The sequence below is a fragment of the Convolutriloba macropyga genome, chromosome 9, assembly GCF_964194025.1.
Source record: "Convolutriloba macropyga chromosome 9, txConMacr16.3, whole genome shotgun sequence".
NCBI classification, from domain to species: domain Eukaryota; kingdom Metazoa; phylum Xenacoelomorpha; order Acoela; family Convolutidae; genus Convolutriloba; species Convolutriloba macropyga.
In genome coordinates, this window is record NC_134476.1 from 63,915,988 (window position 1) to 63,939,896 (window position 23,909).

General features: G+C 40.4%; 1 non-coding gene across 1 annotated transcript; it reads left to right on the forward strand.

Annotated features, from left to right (window-relative positions):
- The first annotated feature begins 23,305 nt into the window (after window positions 1-23,305).
- On the forward strand, window positions 23,306-23,424 carry LOC142347082 (5S ribosomal RNA). The gene has a single exon (XR_012760106.1). It is a non-coding gene; the product is annotated as a 5S ribosomal RNA (ribosomal RNA).
- Window positions 23,425-23,909: the final 485 nt, after the last annotated feature.

Sequence of the window (23,909 nt, forward strand, 5' to 3'; positions counted from 1 at the left end):
AGAATGCCCACAAAAAATGAGCCAATTCGGACTAAAATTGACGATTTGGTGACCAAAACAAAGTTCGGTGATCGAAAAAGTTAAGCCTCATCGAGCGCGGATACTTTTTTGGAAATCGGTAAAAACTTGTCCAAAATGGTTCGCTGTGCCAGATTTTTTTGCTTTATCCCCAACTATGGCTCAAGTGGAGCATGCCCACAAAAAATGAGCCAATTCGGACTAAAATTGACGATTTGGTGACCAAAACAAAGTTCGGTGATCGAAAAAGTTAAGCCTCATCGACCGCGGATACTTTTTTGGAAATCGGTAAAAACTTGTCCAAAATGGTTCTCTGTGCCAGATTTTTTTGTTTTATCCCCAACTATGGCTCAAGTGGAGCATGCCCACAAAAAATGAGCCAATTCGGACTAAAATTGACGATTTGGTGACCAAAACAAAGTTCGGTGATCGAAAAAGTTAAGCCTCATCGAGCGCGGATACTTTTTTGGAAATTGGTGAAAACTTGTCAAAAATGGTTCGCTGTGCCAGATTTTTTTATTTTATCCCCAACTATGGCTCAAGTGGAGCATGCCCACAAAAAATGAGCCAATTCGGACTAAAATTGACGATTTGGTGGCCAAAACAAAGTTCGGTGATCGAAAAAGTTAAGCCTCATCGAGCGCGGATACTTTTTTGGAAATTGGTGAAAACTTGTCAAAGATGGTTCGCTGTGCCAGATTTTTTTATTTTATCCCCAACTATGGCTCAAGTGGAGCATGCCCACAAAAAATGAGCCAATTCGGACTAAAATTGACGATTTGGCGACCAAAACAAAGTTCGGTGATCGAAAAAGTTAAGCCTCATCGAGCGCGGATACTTTTTTGGAAATCGGTAAAAACTTGTCCAAAATGGTTCGCTGTGCCAGATTGTTTTGTTTTATCCCCAACTATGGCTCAAGTGGAGCATGCCCACAAAAAATGAGCCAATTCGGACTAAAATTGACGATTTGGTGACCAAAACAAAGTTCGGTGATCGAAAAAGTTAAGCCTCATCGAGCGCGGATACTTTTTTGGAAATCGGTAAAAACTTGTCCAAAATGGTTCGCTGTGCCAGATTTTTTTGTTTTATCCCCAACTTTGGCTCAAGTGGAGCATGCCCACAAAAAATGAGCCAATTCGGACTAAAATTGACGATTTGGCGACCAAAACAAAGTTCGGTGATCGAAAAAGTTAAGCCTCATCGAGCGCGGATACTTTTTTGGAAATCGGTAAAAACTTGTCCAAAATGGTTCGCTGTGCCAGATTTTTTTATTTTATCCCTAACTATGGCTCAAGTGGAGCATGCCCACAAAAAATGAGCCAATTCGGACTAAAATTGACGATTTGGTGACCAAAACAAAGTTCGGTGATCGAAAAAGTTAAGCCTCATCGAGCGCGGATACTTTTTTGGAAATCGGTAAAAACTTGCCCAAAATGGTTCGCTGTGCCAGATTTTTTTGTTTTATCCCTAACTATGGCTCAAGTGGAGCATGCCCACAAAAAATGAGTCAATTCGGACTAAAATTGACGATTTGGTGGCCAAAACAAAGTTCGGTGATCGAAAAAGTTAAGCCTCATCGAGCGCGGATACTTTTTTGGAAATTGGTGAAAACTTGTCAAAAATGGTTCGCTGTGCCAGATTTTTTTATTTTATCCCCAACTTTGGCTCAAGTGGAGCATGCCCACAAAAAATGAGTCAATTCGGACTAAAATTGACGATTTGGCGACCAAAACAAAGTTCGGTGATCGAAAAAGTTAAGCCTCATCGAGCGCGGATACTTTTTTGGAAATTGGTGAAAACTTGTCAAAAATGGTTCGCTGTGCCAGATTTTTTTTATTTTATCCCCAACTTTGGCTCAAGTGGAGCATGCCCACAAAAAATGAGCCAATTCGGACTAAAATTGACGATTTGGTGGCCAAAACAAAGTTCGGTGATCGAAAAAGTTAAGCCTCATCGAGCGCAGATACTTTTTTGGAAATTGGTGAAAACTTGTCAAAAATGGTTCGCTGTGCCAGATTTTTTTATTTTATCCCCAACTATGGCTCAAGTGGAGCATGCCCACAAAAAATGAGCCAATTCGGACTAAAATTGACGATTTGGTGGCCAAAACAAAGTTCGGTGATCGAAAAAGTTAAGCCTCATCGAGCGCGGATACTTTTTTGGAAATTGGTGAAAACTTGTCAAAAATGGTTCGCTGTGCCAGATTTTTTTATTTTATCCCCAATTATGGCTCAAGTGGAGCATGCCCACAAAAAATGAGCCAATTCGGACTAAAATTGACGATTTGGTGGCCAAAACAAAGTTCGGTGATCGAAAAAGTTAAGCCTCATCGAGCGCGGATACTTTTTTGGAAATCGGTGAAAACTTGTCCAAAATGGTTCGCTGTGCCAGATTTTTTTGTTTTATCCCTAACTATGGCTCAAGTGGAGCATGCCCACAAAAAAAGAGCCAATTCGGACTAAAATTGACGATTTGGTGACCAAAACAATGTTCGGTGATCGAAAAAGTTAAGCCTCATCGAGCGCGGATACTTTTTTGGAAATCGGTAAAAACTTGTCCAAAATGGTTCGCTGTGCCATATTTTTTTGTTTTATCCCCAACTATGGCTCAAGTGGAGCATGCCCACAAAAAATGAGCCAATTCGGACTAAAATTGACGATTTGGTGACCAAAACAAAGTTCGGTGATCGAAAAAGTTAAGCCTCATCGAGCGCGGATACTTTTTTGGAAATTGGTGAAAACTTGTCAAAAATGGTTCGCTGTGCCAGATTTTTTTATTTTATCCCCAACTATGGCTCAAGTGGAGCATGCCCACAAAAAATGAGCCAATTCGGACTAAAATTGACGATTTGGTGGCCAAAACAAAGTTCGGTGATCGAAAAAGTTAAGCCTCATCGAGCGCGGATACTTTTTTGGAAATTGGTGAAAACTTGTCAAAAATGGTTCGCTGTGCCAGATTTTTTTATTTTATCCCCAACTATGGCTCAAGTGGAGCATGCCCACAAAAAATGAGCCAATTCGGACTATAATTGACGATTTGGTGGCCAAAACAAAGTTCGGTGATCGAAAAAGTTAAGCCTCATCGAGCGCGGACACTTTTTTGGAAATTGGTGAAAACTTGTCAAAGATGGTTCGCTGTGCCAGATTTTTTTATTTTATCCCCAACTATGGCTCAAGTGGAGCATGCCCACAAAAAATGGCCAATTCGGACTAAAATTGACGATTTGGTGGCCAAAACAAAGTTCGGTGATCGAAAAAGTTAAGCCTTATCGAGCGCGGATACTTTTTTGGAAATTGGTGAAAACTTGTCAAAAATGGTTCGCTGTGCCAGATTTTTTTATTTTTTCCCCAACTATGGCTCAAGTGGAGCATGCCCACAAAAAAGGAGCCAATTCGGACTAAAATTGACGATTTGGTGGCCAAAACAAAGTTCGGTGATCGAAAAAGTTAAGCCTCATCGAGCGCAGATACTTTTTTTGGAAATTGGTGAAAACTTGTCAAAAATGGTTCGCTGTGCCAGATTTTTTTATTTTATCCCCAACTATTGCTCAAGTGGAGCATGCCCACAAAAAATGAGCCAATTCGGACTAAAATTGACGATTTGGTGGCCAAAACAAAGTTCGGTGATCGAAAAAGTTAAGCCTCATCGAGCGCGGATACTTTTTTGGAAATTGGTGAAAACTTGTCAAAAATGGTTCGCTGTGCCAGATTTTTTTATTTTATCCCCAACTATGGCTCAAGTGGAGCATGCCCACAAAAAATGAGCCAATTCGGACTAAAATTGAAGATTTGGTGGCCAAAACAAAGTTCGGTGATCGAAAAAGTTAAGCCTCATCGAGCGCGGATACTTTTTTGGAAATCGGTGAAAACTTGTCCAAAATGGTTCGCTGTGCCAGATTTTTTTGTTTTATCCCTAACTATGGCTCAAGTGGAGCATGCCCACAAAAAAAGAGCCAATTCGGACTAAAATTGACGATTTGGTGACCAAAACAATGTTCGGTGATCGAAAAAGTTAAGCCTCATCGAGCGCGGATACTTTTTTGGAAATCGGTAAAAACTTGTCCAAAATGGTTCGCTGTGCCATATTTTTTTGTTTTATCCCCAACTATGGCTCAAGTGGAGCATGCCCACAAAAAATGAGCCAATTCGGACTAAAATTGACGATTTGGTGACCAAAACAAAGTTCGGTGATCGAAAAAGTTAAGCCTCATCGAGCGCGGATACTTTTTTGGAAATTGGTGAAAACTTGTCAAAAATGGTTCGCTGTGCCAGATTTTTTTATTTTATCCCCAACTATGGCTCAAGTGGAGCATGCCCACAAAAAATGAGCCAATTCGGACTAAAATTGACGATTTGGTGGCCAAAACAAAGTTCGGTGATCGAAAAAGTTAAGCCTCATCGAGCGCGGATACTTTTTTGGAAATTGGTGAAAACTTGTCAAAAATGGTTCGCTGTGCCAGATTTTTTTATTTTATCCCCAACTATGGCTCAAGTGGAGCATGCCCACAAAAAATGAGCCAATTCGGACTAAAATTGACGATTTGGTGGCCAAAACAAAGTTCGGTGATCGAAAAAGTTAAGCCTCATCGAGCGCGGACACTTTTTTGGAAATTGGTGAAAACTTGTCAAAGATGGTTCGCTGTGCCAGATTTTTTTATTTTATCCCCAACTATGGCTCAAGTGGAGCATGCCCACAAAAAATGGCCAATTCGGACTAAAATTGACGATTTGGTGGCCAAAACAAAGTTCGGTGATCGAAAAAGTTAAGCCTTATCGAGCGCGGATACTTTTTTGGAAATTGGTGAAAACTTGTCAAAAATGGTTCGCTGTGCCAGATTTTTTTATTTTTTCCCCAACTATGGCTCAAGTGGAGCATGCCCACAAAAAAGGAGCCAATTCGGACTAAAATTGACGATTTGGTGGCCAAAACAAAGTTCGGTGATCGAAAAAGTTAAGCCTCATCGAGCGCAGATACTTTTTTTGGAAATTGGTGAAAACTTGTCAAAAATGGTTCGCTGTGCCAGATTTTTTTATTTTATCCCCAACTATTGCTCAAGTGGAGCATGCCCACAAAAAATGAGCCAATTCGGACTAAAATTGACGATTTGGTGGCCAAAACAAAGTTCGGTGATCGAAAAAGTTAAGCCTCATCGAGCGCGGATACTTTTTTGGAAATTGGTGAAAACTTGTCAAAAATGGTTCGCTGTGCCAGATTTTTTTATTTTATCCCCAACTATGGCTCAAGTGGAGCATGCCCACAAAAAATGAGCCAATTCGGACTAAAATTGACGATTTGGTGGCCAAAACAAAGTTCGGTGATCGAAAAAGTTAAGCCTCATCGAGCGCGGATACTTTTTTGGAAATCGGTGAAAACTTGTCCAAAATGGTTCGCTGTGCCAGATTTTTTTATTTTATCCCTAACTATGGCTCAAGTGGAGCATGCCCACAAAAAATGAGCCAATTCGGACTAAAATTGACGATTTGGTGGCCAAAACAAAGTTCGGTGATCGAAAAAGTTAAGCCTCATCGAGCGCGGATACTTTTTTGGAAATTGGTGAAAACTTGTCAAAAATGGTTCGCTGTGCCAGATTTTTTTATTTTATCCCCAACTATGGCTCAAGTGGAGCATGCCCACAAAAAATGAGCCAATTCGGACTAAAATTGACGATTTGGTGGCCAAAACAATGTTCGGTGATCGAAAAAGTTAAGCCTCATCGAGCGCGGATACTTTTTTGGAAATCGGTGAAAACTTGTCCAAAATGGTTCGCTGTGCCAGATTTTTTTATTTTATCCCTAACTATGGCTCAAGTGGAGCATGCCCACAAAAAATGAGCCAATTCGGACTAAAATTGACGATTTGGTGACCAAAACAAAGTTCGGTGATCGAAAAAGTTAAGCCTCATCGAGCGCGGATACTTTTTTGGAAATCGGTAAAAACTTGTCCAAAATGGTTCGCTGTGCCAGATTTTTTTGTTTTATCCCTAACTATGGCTCAAGTGGAGCATGCCCACAAAAAAAGAGCCAATTCGGACTAAAATTGACGATTTGGTGACCAAAACAATGTTCGGTGATCGAAAAAGTTAAGCCTCATCGAGCGCGGATACTTTTTTGGAAATCGGTAAAAACTTGTCCAAAATGGTTCGCTGTGCCATATTTTTTTGTTTTATCCCCAACTATGGCTCAAGTGGAGCATGCCCACAAAAAATGAGCCAATTGGGACTAAAATTGACGATTTGGTGACCAAAACAAAGTTCGGTGATCGAAAAAGTTAAGCCTCATCGAGCGCGGATACTTTTTTGGAAATTGGTGAAAACTTGTCAAAAATGGTTCGCTATGCCAGATTTTTTTATTTTATCCCCAACTATGGCTCAAGTGGAGCATGCCCACAAAAAATGAGCCAATTCGGACTAAAATTGACGATTTGGTGGCCAAAACAAAGTTCGGTGATCGAAAAAGTTAAGCCTCATCGAGCGCGGATACTTTTTTGGAAATTGGTGAAAACTTGTCAAAAATGGTTCGCTGTGCCAGATTTTTTTATTTTATCCCCAACTATGGCTCAAGTGGAGCATGCCCACAAAAAATGAGCCAATTCGGACTAAAATTGACGATTTGGTGGCCAAAACAAAGTTCGGTGATCGAAAAAGTTAAGCCTCATCGAGCGCGGATACTTTTTTGGAAATTGGTGAAAACTTGTCAAAAATGGTTCGCTGTGCCAGATTTTTTTATTTTATCCCCAACTCTGGCTCAAGTGGAGCATGCCCACAAAAAATGAGCCATTTCGGACTAAAATTGACGATTTGGTGGCCAAAACAAAGTTCGGTGATCGAAAAAGTTAAGCCTCATCGAGCGCGGATACTTTTTTGGAAATTGGTGAAAACTTGTCAAAAATGGTTCGCTGTGCCAGATTTTTTTATTTTATCCCCAACTATGGCTCAAGTGGAGCATGCCCACAAAAAATGAGCCAATTCGGACTAAAATTGACGATTTGGTGGCCAAAACAAAGTTCGGTGATCGAAAAAGTTAAGCCTCATCGAGCGCGGATACTTTTTTGGAAATTGGTGAAAACTTGTCAAAAATGGTTCGCTGTGCCAGATTTTTTTATTTTATCCCCAACTCTGGCTCAAGTGGAGCATGCCCACAAAAAATGAGCCATTTCGGACTAAAATTGACGATTTGGTGGCCAAAACAAAGTTCGGTGATCGAAAAAGTTAAGCCTCATCGAGCGCGGATACTTTTTTGGAAATTGGTGAAAACTTGTCAAAAATGGTTCGCTGTGCCAGGTTTTTTTATTTTATCCCTAACTACGGCTCAAGTGGAGCATGCCCACAAAAAATGAGCCAATTCGGACTAAAATTGACGATTTGGTGACCAAAACAAAGTTCGGTGATCGAAAAAGTTAAGCCTCATCGAGCGCGGATACTTTTTTGGAAATCGGTAAAAACTTGTCCAAAATGGTTCGCTGTGCCAGATTTTTTTGTTTTATCCCCAACTATGGCTCAAGTGGAGCATGCCCACAAAAAATGAGCCAATTCGGACTAAAATTGACGATTTGGTGACCAAAACAAAGTTCGGTGATCGAAAAAGTTAAGCCTCATCGAGCGCGGATACTTTTTTGGAAATTGGTGAAAACTTGTCAAAAATGGTTCGCTGTGCCAGATTTTTTTGTTTTATCCCTAACTATGGCTCAAGTGGAGCATGCCCACAAAAAATGAGCCAATTCAGACTAAAATTGACGATTTGGTGACCAAAACAAAGTTCGGTGATCGAAAAAGTTAAGCCTCATCGAGCGCGGATACTTTTTTGGAAATCGGTAAAAACTTGTCCAAAATGGTTCGCTGTGCCAGATTTTTTTGTTTTATCCCCAACTATGGCTCAAGTGGAGCATGCCCACAAAAAATGAGCCAATTCGGACTAAAATTGACGATTTGGTGACCAAAACAAAGTTCGGTGATCGAAAAAGTTAAGCCTCATCGAGCGCGGATACTTTTTTGGAAATCGGTAAAAACTTGTCCAAAATGGTTCGCTGTGCCAGATTTTTTTGTTTTATCCCTAACTATGGCTCAAGTGGAGCATGCCCACAAAAAATGAGCCAATTCGGACTAAAATTGACGATTTGGTGATTAAAACAAAGTTCGATGATCGAAAAAGTTAAGCCTCATCGAGCGCGGATACTTTTTTGGAAATCGGTAAAAACTTGTCCAAAATGGTTCGCTGTGCCAGATTTTTTTGTTTTATCCCCAACTATGGCTCAAGTGGAGCATGCCCACAAAAAATGAGCCAATTCGGACTAAAATTGACGATTTGGTGGCTAAAACAAAGTTCGGTGATCGAAAAAGTTAAGCCTCATCGAGCGCGGATACTTTTTTGGAAATCGGTAAAAACTTGTCCAAAATGGTTCGCTGTGCCAGATTTTTTTGTTTTATCCCTAACTATGGCTCAAGTGGAGCATGCCCACAAAAAATGAGCCAATTCGGACTAAAATTGACGATTTGGTGACCAAAACAATGTTCGGTGATCGAAAAAGTTAAGCCTCATCGAGCGCGGATACTTTTTTGGAAATTGGTGAAAAATTGTCAAAAATGGTTCGCTGTGCCAGATTTTTTTGTTTTATCCCTAACTATGGCTCAAGTGGAGCATGCCCACAAAAAATGAGCCAATTCGGACTAAAATTGACGATTTGGTGACCAAAACAATGTTCGGTGATCGAAAAAGTTAAGCCTCATCGAGCGCGGATACTTTTTTGGAAATTGGTGAAAACTTGTCAAAAATGGTTCGCTGTGCCAGATTTTTTTGTTTTATCCCTAACTATGGCTCAAGTGGAGCATGCCCACAAAAAATGAGCCAATTCGGACTAAAATTGACGATTTGGTGACCAAAACAATGTTCGGTGATCGAAAAAGTTAAGCCTCATCGAGCGCGGATACTTTTTTGGAAATTGGTGAAAACTTGTCAAAAATGGTTCGCTGTGCCAGATTTTTTTGTTTTATCCCTAACTATGGCTCAAGTGGAGCATGCCCACAAAAAATGAGCCAATTCGGACTAAAATTGACGATTTGGTGACCAAAACAAAGTTCGGTGATCGAAAAAGTTAAGCCTCATCGAGCGCGGATACTTTTTTGGAAATTGGTGAAAACTTGTCAAAAATGGTTCGCTGTGCCAGATTTTTTTGTTTTATCCCTAACTATGGCTCAAGTGGAGCATGCCCACAAAAAATGAGCCAATTCGGACTAAAATTGACGATTTGGTGACCAAAACAAAGTTCGGTGATCGAAAAAGTTAAGCCTCATCGAGCGCGGATACTTTTTTGGAAATCGGTAAAAACTTGTCCAAAATGGTTCGCTGTGCCAGATTTTTTTGTTTTATCCCCAACTATGGCTCAAGTGGAGCATGCCCACAAAAAATGAGCCAATTCGGACTAAAATTGACGATTTGGTGACCAAAACAAAGTTCGGTGATCGAAAAAGTTAAGCCTCATCGAGCGCGGATACTTTTTTGGAAATCGGTAAAAACTTGTCCAAAATGGTTCGCTGTGCCAGATTTTTTTGTTTTATCCCTAACTATGGCTCAAGTGGAGCATGCCCACAAAAAATGAGCCAATTCGGACTAAAATTGACGATTTGGTGACCAAAACAATGTTCGGTGATCGAAAAAGTTAAGCCTCATCGAGCGCGGATACTTTTTTGGAAATTGGTGAAAAATTGTCAAAAATGGTTCGCTGTGCCAGATTTTTTTGTTTTATCCCTAACTATGGCTCAAGTGGAGCATGCCCACAAAAAATGAGCCAATTCGGACTAAAATTGACGATTTGGTGACCAAAACAATGTTCGGCGATCGAAAAAGTTAAGCCTCATCGAGCGCGGATACTTTTTTGGAAATTGGTGAAAACTTGTCAAAAATGGTTCGCTGTGCCAGATTTTTTTGTTTTATACCTAACTATGGCTCAAGTGGAGCATGCCCACAAAAAATGAGCCAATTCGGACTAAAATTGACGATTTGGTGACCAAAACAATGTTCGGTGATCGAAAAAGTTAAGCCTCATCGAGCGCGGATACTTTTTTGGAAATTGGTGAAAACTTGTCAAAAATGGTTCGCTGTGCCAGATTTTTTTGTTTTATCCCTAACTATGGCTCAAGTGGAGCATGCCCACAAAAAATGAGCCAATTCGGACTAAAATTGACGATTTGGTGACCAAAACAAAGTTCGGTGATCGAAAAAGTTAAGCCTCATCGAGCGCGGATACTTTTTTGGAAATTGGTGAAAACTTGTCAAAAATGGTTCGCTGTGCCAGATTTTTTTGTTTTATCCCTAACTATGGCTCAAGTGGAGCATGCCCACAAAAAATGAGCCAATTCGGACTAAAATTGACGATTTGGTGACCAAAACAAAGTTCGGTGATCGAAAAAGTTAAGCCTCATCGAGCGCGGATACTTTTTTGGAAATCGGTAAAAACTTGTCCAAAATGGTTCGCTGTGCCAGATTTTTTTGTTTTATCCCCAACTATGGCTCAAGTGGAGCATGCCCACAAAAAATGAGCCAATTCGGACTAAAATTGACGATTTGGTGACCAAAACAAAGTTCGGTGATCGAAAAAGTTAAGCCTCATCGAGCGCGGATACTTTTTTGGAAATCGGTAAAAACTTGTCCAAAATGGTTCGCTGTGCCAGATTTTTTTGTTTTATCCCTAACTATGGCTCAAGTGGAGCATGCCCACAAAAAATGAGCCAATTCGGACTAAAATTGACGATTTGGTGATTAAAACAAAGTTCGATGATCGAAAAAGTTAAGCCTCATCGAGCGCGGATACTTTTTTGGAAATCGGTAAAAACTTGTCCAAAATGGTTCGCTGTGCCAGATTTTTTTGTTTTATCCCCAACTATGGCTCAAGTGGAGCATGCCCACAAAAAATGAGCCAATTCGGACTAAAATTGACGATTTGGTGGCCAAAACAAAGTTTGGTGATCGAAAAAGTTAAGCCTCATCGAGCGCGGATACTTTTTTGGAAATCGGTAAAAACTTGTCCAAAATGGTTCGCTGTGCCAGATTTTTTTGTTTTATCCCTAACTATGGCTCAAGTGGAGCATGCCCACAAAAAATGAGCCAATTCGGACTAAAATTGACGATTTGGTGACCAAAACAATGTTCGGTGATCGAAAAAGTTAAGCCTCATCGAGCGCGCATACTTTTTTGGAAATTGGTGAAAACTTGTCAAAAATGGTTCGCTGTGCCAGATTTTTTTGTTTTATCCCTAACTATGGCTCAAGTGGAGCATGCCCACAAAAAATGAGCCAATTCGGACTAAAATTGACGATTTGGTGACCAAAACAATGTTCGGTGATCGAAAAAGTTAAGCCTCATCGAGCGCGGATACTTTTTTGGAAATTGGTGAAAACTTGTCAAAAATGGTTCGCTGTGCCAGATTTTTTTGTTTTATCCCTAACTATGGCTCAAGTGGAGCATGCCCACAAAAAATGAGCCAATTCGGACTAAAATTGACGATTTGGTGACCAAAACAAAGTTCGGTGATCGAAAAAGTTAAGCCTCATCGAGCGCGGATACTTTTTTGGAAATCGGTAAAAACTTGTCCAAAATGGTTCGCTGTGCCAGATTTTTTTGTTTTATCCCCAACTATGGCTCAAGTGGAGAATGCCCACAAAAAATGAGCCAATTCGGACTAAAATTGACGATTTGGTGACCAAAACAAAGTTCGGTGATCGAAAAAGTTAAGCCTCATCGAGCGCGGATACTTTTTTGGAAATCGGTAAAAACTTGTCCAAAATGGTTCGCTGTGCCAGATTTTTTTGTTTTATCCCTAACTATGGCTCAAGTGGAGCATGCCCACAAAAAATGAGCCAATTCGGACTAAAATTGACGATTTGGTGACCAAAACAATGTTCGGTGATCGAAAAAGTTAAGCCTCATCGAGCGCGCATACTTTTTTGGAAATTGGTGAAAACTTGTCAAAAATGGTTCGCTGTGCCAGATTTTTTTGTTTTATCCCTAACTATGGCTCAAGTGGAGCATGCCCACAAAAAATGAGCCAATTCGGACTAAAATTGACGATTTGGTGACCAAAACAAAGTTCGGTGATCGAAAAAGTTAAGCCTCATCGAGCGCGGATACTTTTTTGGAAATCGGTAAAAACTTGTCCAAAATGGTTCGCTGTGCCAGATTTTTTTGTTTTATCCCCAACTACGGCTCAAGTGGAGCATGCCCACAAAAAATGAGCCAATTCGGACTAAAATTGACGATTTGGTGACCAAAACAAAGTTCGGTGATCGAAAAAGTTAAGCCTCATCGAGCGCGGATACTTTTTTGGAAATCGGTAAAAACTTGTCCAAAATGGTTCGCTGTGCCAGATTTTTTTGTTTTATCCCTAACTATGGCTCAAGTGGAGCATGCCCACAAAAAATGAGCCAATTCGGACTAAAATTGACGATTTGGTGACCAAAACAATGTTCGGTGATCGAAAAAGTTAAGCCTCATCGAGCGCGGATACTTTTTTGGAAATTGGTGAAAAATTGTCAAAAATGGTTCGCTGTGCCAGATTTTTTTGTTTTATCCCTAACTATGGCTCAAGTGGAGCATGCCCACAAAAAATGAGCCAATTCGGACTAAAATTGACGATTTGGTGACCAAAACAATGTTCGGTGATCGAAAAAGTTAAGCCTCATCGAGCGCGGATACTTTTTTGGAAATTGGTGAAAACTTGTCAAAAATGGTTCGCTGTGCCAGATTTTTTTGTTTTATCCCTAACTATGGCTCAAGTGGAGCATGCCCACAAAAAATGAGCCAATTCGGACTAAAATTGACGATTTGGTGACCAAAACAATGTTCGGTGATCGAAAAAGTTAAGCCTCATCGAGCGCGGATACTTTTTTGGAAATTGGTGAAAACTTGTCAAAAATGGTTCGCTGTGCCAGATTTTTTTGTTTTATCCCTAACTATGGCTCAAGTGGAGCATGCCCACAAAAAATGAGCCAATTCGGACTAAAATTGACGATTTGGTGACCAAAACAAAGTTCGGTGATCGAAAAAGTTAAGCCTCATCGAGCGCGGATACTTTTTTGGAAATTGGTGAAAACTTGTCAAAAATGGTTCGCTGTGCCAGATTTTTTTGTTTTATCCCTAACTATGGCTCAAGTGGAGCATGCCCACAAAAAATGAGCCAATTCGGACTAAAATTGACGATTTGGTGACCAAAACAAAGTTCGGTGATCGAAAAAGTTAAGCCTCATCGAGCGCGGATACTTTTTTGGAAATCGGTAAAAACTTGTCCAAAATGGTTCGCTGTGCCAGATTTTTTTGTTTTATCCCCAACTTTGGCTCAAGTGGAGCATGCCCACAAAAAATGAGCCAATTCGGACTAAAATTGACGATTTGGTGACCAAAACAAAGTTCGGTGATCGAAAAAGTTAAGCCTCATCGAGCGCGGATACTTTTTTGGAAATCGGTAAAAACTTGTCCAAAATGGTTCGCTGTGCCAGATTTTTTTGTTTTATCCCTAACTATGGCTCAAGTGGAGCATGCCCACAAAAAATGAGCCAATTCGGACTAAAATTGACGATTTGGTGATTAAAACAAAGTTCGATGATCGAAAAAGTTAAGCCTCATCGAGCGCGGATACTTTTTTGGAAATCGGTAAAAACTTGTCCAAAATGGTTCGCTGTGCCAGATTTTTTTGTTTTATCCCCAACTATGGCTCAAGTGGAGCATGCCCACAAAAAATGAGCCAATTCGGACTAAAATTGACGATTTGGTGGCCAAAACAAAGTTTGGTGATCGAAAAAGTTAAGCCTCATCGAGCGCGGATACTTTTTTGGAAATCGGTAAAAACTTGTCCAAAATGGTTCGCTGTGCCAGATTTTTTTGTTTTATCCCTAACTATGGCTCAAGTGGAGCATGCCCACAAAAAATGAGCCAATTCGGACTAAAATTGACGATTTGGTGACCAAAACAATGTTCGGTGATCGAAAAAGTTAAGCCTCATCGAGCGCGCATACTTTTTTGGAAATTGGTGAAAACTTGTCAAAAATGGTTCGCTGTGCCAGATTTTTTTGTTTTATCCCTAACTATGGCTCAAGTGGAGCATGCCCACAAAAAATGAGCCAATTCGGACTAAAATTGACGATTTGGTGACCAAAACAATGTTCGGTGATCGAAAAAGTTAAGCCTCATCGAGCGCGGATACTTTTTTGGAAATTGGTGAAAACTTGTCAAAAATGGTTCGCTGTGCCAGATTTTTTTGTTTTATCCCTAACTATGGCTCAAGTGGAGCATGCCCACAAAAAATGAGCCAATTCGGACTAAAATTGACGATTTGGTGACCAAAACAAAGTTCGGTGATCGAAAAAGTTAAGCCTCATCGAGCGCGGATACTTTTTTGGAAATCGGTAAAAACTTGTCCAAAATGGTTCGCTGTGCCAGATTTTTTTGTTTTATCCCCAACTATGGCTCAAGTGGAGCATGCCCACAAAAAATGAGCCAATTCGGACTAAAATTGACGATTTGGTGACCAAAACAAAGTTCGGTGATCGAAAAAGTTAAGCCTCATCGAGCGCGGATACTTTTTTGGAAATCGGTAAAAACTTGTCCAAAATGGTTCGCTGTGCCAGATTTTTTTGTTTTATCCCTAACTATGGCTCAAGTGGAGCATGCCCACAAAAAATGAGCCAATTCGGACTAAAATTGACGATTTGGTGACCAAAACAATGTTCGGTGATCGAAAAAGTTAAGCCTCATCGAGCGCGCATACTTTTTTGGAAATTGGTGAAAACTTGTCAAAAATGGTTCGCTGTGCCAGATTTTTTTGTTTTATCCCTAACTATGGCTCAAGTGGAGCATGCCCACAAAAAATGAGCCAATTCGGACTAAAATTGACGATTTGGTGACCAAAACAATGTTCGGTGATCGAAAAAGTTAAGCCTCATCGAGCGCGGATACTTTTTTGGAAATTGGTGAAAACTTGTCAAAAATGGTTCGCTGTGCCAGATTTTTTTGTTTTATCCCTAACTATGGCTCAAGTGGAGCATGCCCACAAAAAATGAGCCAATTCGGACTAAAATTGACGATTTGGTGACCAAAACAAAGTTCGGTGATCGAAAAAGTTAAGCCTCATCGAGCGCGGATACTTTTTTGGAAATCGGTAAAAACTTGTCCAAAATGGTTCGCTGTGCCAGATTTTTTTGTTTTATCCCCAACTACGGCTCAAGTGGAGCATGCCCACAAAAAATGAGCCAATTCGGACTAAAATTGACGATTTGGTGACCAAAACAAAGTTCGGTGATCGAAAAAGTTAAGCCTCATCGAGCGCGGATACTTTTTTGGAAATCGGTAAAAACTTGTCCAAAATGGTTCGCTGTGCCAGATTTTTTTGTTTTATCCCTAACTATGGCTCAAGTGGAGCATGCCCACAAAAAATGAGCCAATTCGGACTAAAATTGACGATTTGGTGATTAAAACAAAGTTCGATGATCGAAAAAGTTAAGCCTCATCGAGCGCGGATACTTTTTTGGAAATCGGTAAAAACTTGTCCAAAATGGTTCGCTGTGCCAGATTTTTTTGTTTTATCCCCAACTATGGCTCAAGTGGAGCATGCCCACAAAAAATGAGCCAATTCGGACTAAAATTGACGATTTGGTGGCCAAAACAAAGTTCGGTGATCGAAAAAGTTAAGCCTCATCGAGCGCGGATACTTTTTTGGAAATCGGTAAAAAATTGTCCAAAATGGTTCGCTGTGCCAGATTTTTTTGTTTTATACCTAACTATGGCTCAAGTGGAGCATGCCCACAAAAAATGAGCCAATTCGGACTAAAATTGACGATTTGGTGACCAAAACAATGTTCGGTGACCGAAAAAGTTAAGCCTCATCGAGCGGGGATACTTTTTTGGAAATTGGTGAAAACTTGTCAAAAATGGTTCGCTGTGCCAGATTTTTTTATTTTATCGCCAACTATGGCTCAAGTGGAGCATGCCCACAAAAAATGAGCCAATTCGGACTAAAATTGACGATTTGGTGGCCAAAACAAAGTTCGGTGATCGAAAAAGTTAAGCCTCATCGAGCGCGGATACTTTTTTGGAAATCGCTAAAAACTTGTCCAAAATGGTTCGCTGTGCCAGATTTTTTTGTTTTATCCCGAACTATGGCTCAAGTGGAGCATGCCCACAAAAAATGAGCCAATTCGGACTAAAATTGACGATTTGGTGACCAAAACAAAGTTCGGTGATCGAAAAAGTTAAGCCTCATCGAGCGCGGATACTTTTTTGGAAATTGGTGAAAACTTGTCAAAAATGGTTCGCTGTGCCAGATTTTTTTATTTTATCCCCAACTATGGCTCAAGTGGAGCATGCCCACAAAAAATGAGCCAATTCGGACTAAAATTGACGATTTGGTGGCCAAAACAAAGTTCGGTGATCGAAAAAGTTAAGCCTCATCGAGCGCGGATACTTTTTTGCAAATTGGTGAAAACTTGTCAAAAATGGTTCGATGTGCCAGATTTTTTTATTTTATCCCCAACTCTGGCTCAAGTGGAGCATGCCCACAAAAAATGAGCCATTTCGGACTAAAATTGACGATTTGGTGGCCAAAACAAAGTTCGGTGATCGAAAAAGTTAAGCCTCATCGAGCGCGGATACTTTTTTGGAAATTGGTGAAAACTTGTCAAAAATGGTTCGCTGTGCCAGATTTTTTTATTTTATCCCCAACTCTGGCTCAATTGGAGCATGCCCACAAAAAATGAGCCATTTCGGACTAAAAATGACGATTTGGTGGCCAAAACAAAGTTCGGTGATCGAAAAAGTTAAGCCTCATCGAGCGCGGATACTTTTTTGGAAATTGGTGAAAACTTGTCAAAAATGGTTCGCTGTGCCAGATTTTTTTATTTTATCCCCAACTATGGCTCAAGTGGAGCATGCCCACAAAAAATGAGCCAATTCGGACTAAAATTGACGATTTGGTGGCCAAAACAAAGTTCGGTGATCGAAAAAGTTAAGCCTCATCGAGCGCGGATACTTTTTTGGAAATTGGTGAAAACTTGTCGAAAATGGTTCGCTGTGCCAGATCTTTTTATTTTATCCCGAACTATGGCTCAAGTGGAGCATGCCCACAAAAAATGAGCCAATTCGGACTAAAATTGACGATTTGGTGGCCAAAACAAAGTTCGGTGATCGAAAAAGTTAAGCCTCATCGAGCGCGGATACTTTTTTGGAAATTGGTAAAAACTTGTCAAAAATGGTTCGCTGTGCCAGATTTTTTTATTTTATCCCCATTTCTGGCTCAAGTGGAGCATGCCCACAAAAAATGAGCCATTTCGGACTAAAATTGACGATTTGGTGGCCAAAACAAAGTTCGGTGATCGAAAAAGTTAAGCCTCATCGAGCGCGGATACTTTTTTGGAAATTGGTGAAAACTTGTCAAAAATGGTTCGCTGTGCCAGATTTTTTTATTTTATCCCCAACTATGGCTCAAGTGGAGCATGCCCACAAAAAATGAGCCAATTCGGACTAAAATTGACGATTTGGTGGCCAAAACAAAGTTCGGTGATCGAAAAAGTTAAGCCTCATCGAGCGCGGATACTTTTTTGGAAATTGGTGAAAACTTGTCAAAAATGGTTCGCTGTGCCAGATCTTTTTATTTTATCCCGAACAATGGCTCAAGTGGAGCATGCCCACGAAAAATGAGCCAATTCGGACTAAAATTGACGATTTGGTGGCCAAAACAAAGTTCGGTGATCGAAAAAGTTAAGCCTCATCGAGCGCGCATACTTTTTTGGAAATTGGTGAAAACTTGTCAAAAATGGTTCGCTGTGCCAGATTTTTTTATTTTATCCCCAACTACGGCTCAAGTGGAGCATGCCCACAAAAAATGAGCCAATTCGGACTAAAATTGACGATTTGGTGGCCAAAACAAAGTTCGGTGATCGAAAAAGTTAAGCCTCATCGAGCGCGGATACTTTTTTGGAAATTGGTGAAAACTTGTCAAAAATGGTTCACTGTGCCAGATTTTTTTTATTTTATCCCCAACTATGGCTCAAGTGGAGCATGCCCACAAAAAATGAGCCATTTCGGACTAAAATTGACGATTTGGTGGCCAAAACAAAGTTCGGTGATCGAAAAAGTTAAGCCTCATCGAGCGCGGATACTTTTTTGGAAATTGGTGAAAACTTGTCAAAAATGGTTCGCTGTGCCAGATTTTTTTATTTTATCCCCAACTATGGCTCAAGTGGAGCATGCCCACAAAAAATGAGCCAATTCGGACTAAAATTGACGATTTGGTGGCCAAAACAAAGTTCGGTGATCGAAAAAGTTAAGCCTCATCGAGCGCGGATACTTTTTTGGAAATTGCTGAAAACTTGTCAAAAATGGTTCGCTGTGCCAGCTTTTTTTATTTTATCCCCAACTATGGCTCAAGTGGAGCATGCCCACAAAAAATGAGCCAATTCGGACTAAAATTGACGATTTGGTGGCCAAAACAAAGTTCGGTGATCGAAAAAGTTAAGCCTCATCGAGCGCGGATACTTTTTTGGAAATTGGTGAAAACTTGTCAAAAATGGTTCGCTGTGCCAGATTTTTTTATTTTATCCCCAACTATGGCTCAAGTGGAGCATGCCCACAAAAAATGAGCCAATTCGGACTAAAATTGACGATTTGGTGGCCAAAACAACGTTCGGTGATCGAAAAAGTTAAGCCTCATCGAGCGCGGATACTTTTTTGGAAATTGGTGAAAACTTGTCAAAAATGGTTCACTGTGCCAGATTTTTTTATTTTATCCCCAACTATGGCTCAAGTGGAGCATGCCCACGAAAAATGAGCCAATTCGGACTAAAATTGACGATTTGGTGGCCAAAACAAAGTTCGGTGATCGAAAAAGTTAAGCCTCATCGAGCGCGGATACTTTTTTGGAAATTGGTGAAAAGTTGTCAAAAATGGTTCGCTGTGCCAGATTTTTTTATTTTATCCCCAACTACGGCTCAAGTGGAGCATGCCCACAAAAAATGAGCCAATTCGGACTAAAATTGACGATTTGGTGGCCAAAACAAAGTTCGGTGATCGAAAAAGTTAAGCCTCATCGAGCGCGGATACTTTTTTGGAAATTGGTGAAAACTTGTCAAAAATGGTTCGCTGTGCCAGATTTTTTTATTTTATCCCCAACTATGTCTCAAGTGGAGCACGCCCACAAAAAATGAGCCATTTCGGACTAAAATTGACGATTTGGTGGCCAAAACAAAGTTCGGTGATCGAAAAAGTTAAGCCTCATCGAGCGCGGATACTTTTTTGGAAATTGGTGAAAACTTGTCAAAAATGGTTCGCTGTGCCAGATTTTTTTATTTTATCCCCAACTATGTCTCAAGTGGAGCACGCCCACAAAAAATGAGCCATTTCGGACTAAAATTGACGATTTGGTGGCCAAAACAAAGTTCGGTGATCGAAAAAGTTAAGCCTCATCGAGCGCGGATACTTTTTTGGAAATTGGTGAAAACTTGTCAAAAATGGTTCGCTGTGCCAGATTTTTTTATTTTATCCCCAACTATGGCTCAAGTGGAGCATGCCCACAAAAAATGAGCCAATTCGGACTAAAATTGACGATTTGGTGGCCAAAACAAAGTTCGGTGATCGAAAAAGTTAAGCCTCATCGAGCGCGGATACTTTTTTGGAAATTGGTGAAAACTTGTCAAAAATGGTTCGCTGTGCCAGATTTTTTTATTTTATCCCCAACTATGTCTCAAGTGGAGCACGCCCACAAAAAATGAGCCATTTCGGACTAAAATTGACGATTTGGTGGCCAAAACAAAGTTCGGTGATCGAAAAAGTTAAGCCTCATCGAGCGCGGATACTTTTTTGGAAATTGGTGAAAACTTGTCAAAAATGGTTCGCTGTGCCAGATTTTTTTATTTTATCCCCAACTATGGCTCAAGTGGAGCATGCCCACAAAAAATGAGCCAATTCGGACTAAAATTGACGATTTGGTGGCCAAAACAAAGTTCGGTGATCGAAAAAGTTAAGCCTCATCGAGCGCGGATACTTTTTTGGAAATTGCTGAAAACTTGTCAAAAATGGTTCGCTGTGCCAGATTTTTTTATTTTATCCCCAACTATGGCTCAAGTGGAGCATGCCCACAAAAAATGAGCCATTTCGGACAAAAATTGACGATTTGGTGGCCAAAACAAAGTTCGGTGATCGAAAAAGTTAAGCCTCATCGAGCGCGGATACTTTTTTGGAAATTGGTGAAAACTTGTCAAAAATGGTTCGCTGTGCCAGATTTTTATCCCCAACTATGGCTCAAGTGGAGCATGCCCACAAAAAATGAGCCAATTCGGACTAAAATTGACGATTTGGTGGCCAAAACAAAGTTCGGTGATCGAAAAAGTTAAGCCTCATCGAGCGCGGATACTTTTTTGGAAATTGGTGAAAACTTGTCAAAAATGGTTCGCTGTGCCAGATTTTTTTATTTTATCCCCAACTATGGCTCAAGTGGAGCATGCCCACGAAAAATGAGCCAATTCGGACTAAAATTGACGATTTAGTGGCCAAAACAAAGTTCGGTGATCGAAAAAGTTAAGCCTCATCGAGCGCGGATACTTTTTTGGAAATTGGTGAAAACTTGTCAAAAATGGTTCGCTGTGCCAGATTTTTTTATTTTATCCCCAACTACGGCTCAAGTGGAGCATGCCCACAAAAAATGAGCCAATTCGGACTAAAATTGACGATTTGGTGGCCAAAACAAAGTTCGGTGATCGAAAAAGTTAAGCCTCATCGAGCGCGGATACTTTTTTGGAAATTGGTAAAAACTTGTCAAAAATGGTTCGCTGTGCCAGATTTTTTTATTTTATCCGCAACTATGGCTCAAGTGGAGCATGCCCACAAAAAATGAGCCATTTCGGACTAAAATTGACGATTTGGTGGCCAAAACAAAGTTCGGTGATCGAAAAAGTTAAGCCTCATCGAGCGCGGATACTTTTTTGGAAATTGGTGAAAACTTGTCAAAAATGGTTCGCTGTGCCAGATTTTTTTATTTTATCCCCAACTATGGCTCAAGTGGAGCATGCCCACAAAAAATGAGCCAATTCGGACTAAAATTGACGATTTGGTGGCCAAAACAAAGTTCGGTGATCGAAAAGTTAAGCCTGATCGAGCGCGGATACTTTTTTGGAAATTGCTGAAAACTTGTCAAAAATGGTTCGCTGTGCCAGATTTTTTTATTTTATCCCCAACTACGGCTCAACTGGAGCATACCCACAAAAAATGAGCCAATTCGGACTAAGATTGACGATTTGGTGGCCAAAACAAAGTTCGGTGATCGAAAAAGTTAAGCCTCATCGAGCGCGGATACTTTTTTGGAAATTGGTGAAAACTTGTCAAAAATGGTTCGCTGTGCCAGATTTTTTTATTTTATCCCCAACTATGGCTCAAGTGGAGCATGCCCACGAAAAATGAGCCAATTCGGACTAAAATTGACGATTTGGTGGCCAAAACAAAGTTCGGTGATCGAAAAAGTTAAGCCTCATCGAGCGCGGATACTTTTTTGGAAATTGGTGAAAACCTGTCAAAAATGGTTCGATGTGCCAGATTTTTTTATTTTATCCCCAACTACGGCTCAAGTGGAGCATGCCCACAAAAAATGAGCCAATTCGGACTAAAATTGACGATTTGGTGGCCAAAACAAAGTTCGGTGATCGAAAAAGTTAAGCCTCATCGAGCGCGGAAACTTTTTTGGAAATTGGTGAAAACTTGTCAAAAATGGTTCGCTGTGCCAGATTCTTTTATTTTATCCCCAACTATGGCTCAAGTGGAGAATGCCCACAAAAAATGAGCCATTTCGGACTAAAATTGACGATTTGGTGGCCAAAACAATGTTCGGTGATCGAAAAAGTTAAGCCTCATCGAGCGCGGATACTTTTTTGGAAATTGGTGAAAACTTGTCAAAAATGGTTCGCTGTGCCAGATTTTTTTATTTTATCCCCAACTATGGCTCAAGTGGAGCATGCCCAGAAAAAATGAGCCAATTCGGACTAAAATTGACGATTTGGTGGCCAAAACAAAGTTCGGTGATCGAAAAAGTTAAGCCTCATCGAGCGCGGATACTTTTTTGGAAATTGCTGAAAACTTGTCAAAAATGGTTCGCTGTGCCAGATTTTTTTATTTTATCCCCAACTACGGCTCAAGTGGAGCATGCCCACAAAAAATGAGCCAATTCGGACTAAAATTGACGATTTGGTGGCCAAAACAAAGTTCGGTGATCGAAAAAGTTAAGCCTCATCGAGCGCGGATACTTTTTTGGAAATTGGTGATAACTTGTCAAAAATGGTTCGCTGTGCCAGATTTTTTTATTTTATCCCCAACTATGGCTTAAGTGGAGCATGCCCACAAAAAATGAGCCATTTCGGACTAAAATTGACGATTTGGTGGCCAAAACAAAGTTCGGTGATCGAAAAAGTTAAGCCGCATCGAGCGCGGATACTTTTTTGGAAATTGGTGAAAACTTGTCAGAAATGGTTCGCTGTGCCAGATTTTTTTATTTTGTCCCTAACTAAGGCTCAAGTGGAGCATACCCACAAAAAATGAGCCAATTCGGACTAAAATTGACGATTTGGTGGCCAAAACAAAGTTCGGTGATCGAAAAAGTTAAGCCTCATCGAGCGCGGATACTTTTTGTAAATGACAATTTCAGCAATAACCATTGCTCCAAACACACCCCATATACTTGTAAAGGCCATTCTAATAGTTCCCCTGCTTGCGTTTACTGTATATTTGGTATTTGGAACTGTCTCGGAAACATCAATACTAATTGTAAAATTTCCCTTTATTAAACTAACTTTTAGTTTAGTGCAAATCGCTGAGTTCCATTCTTTAGGCTGCACTCCGCTAACGCAGAGTGCATTCAAATAAAACTTATCAAATAGAGTTGATACTTACCTATTTAATAAGTTTATCACAACAATTAGGCTAAAAGCAATTGAGCTATGATTTTCCCAAGTACCGGCCTAAACCCACTGAAGTCATGCCTCCGGTTCAATGTCCGGTTGAACAGGTTCCTCGGACCCAATTCATCTCTCCCTTGTTTTGGGGCCGTTCCACTGTATTGTGGAAGGTTGGAAGCAAAAAGATTGTGTGTTGGTCATAATACACTGTATGGCTACGAATTGCACAAATTATAACACAAACGTGGCTAAAATTGCATGTATTAAGTGACTATTTTGCAAACCGCAAGGCGGCGAGTTAAAGTGATCCTGTATATGAATATAAGACTACAATACACTACTGTTGTATATAAATTCGCCCCCACTTACGCAAATGCCTACGACCATACCATGTTGAATGCACCGGTTCTCGTCCGATCACCGAAATTAAGCAACATTGGGCCTGGTTAGTACTTGGATGGGTGACCGCTTGGGAACACCAGGTGTTGTAGGCTTTTTATTTTGAGTATTCAAACCTCATAGAATACTTTTATTCGATATTTACACACTTTAGAGCCTCAAAAAGCCTCGGTGATCGAAAAAGTTAAGCCTCATCGAGCGCGGATACTTTTTTGGAAATTGGTAAAAACTTGTCCAAAATGGTTCGCTGTGCCAGATTTTTTTTTATTTTATCCCCAACTATGGCTGAAGTGGAGCATGCCCACAAAAAATGAGCCAATTCGGACTAAAATTGACGATTTGGTGGCCAAAACAATGTTCGGTGATCGAAAAAGTTAAGCCTCATCGAGCGCGGATACTTTTTTGGAAATTGGTGAAAACTTGTCAAAAATGGTTCGCTGTGCCAGATTTTTTTATTTTATCCCCAACTATGGCTCAAGTGGAGCATGCCCGCAAAAAATGAGCCAATTCGGACTAAAATTGACGATTTGGTGGCCCAAACAAAGTTCGGTGATCGAAAAAGTTAAGCCTCATCGAGCGC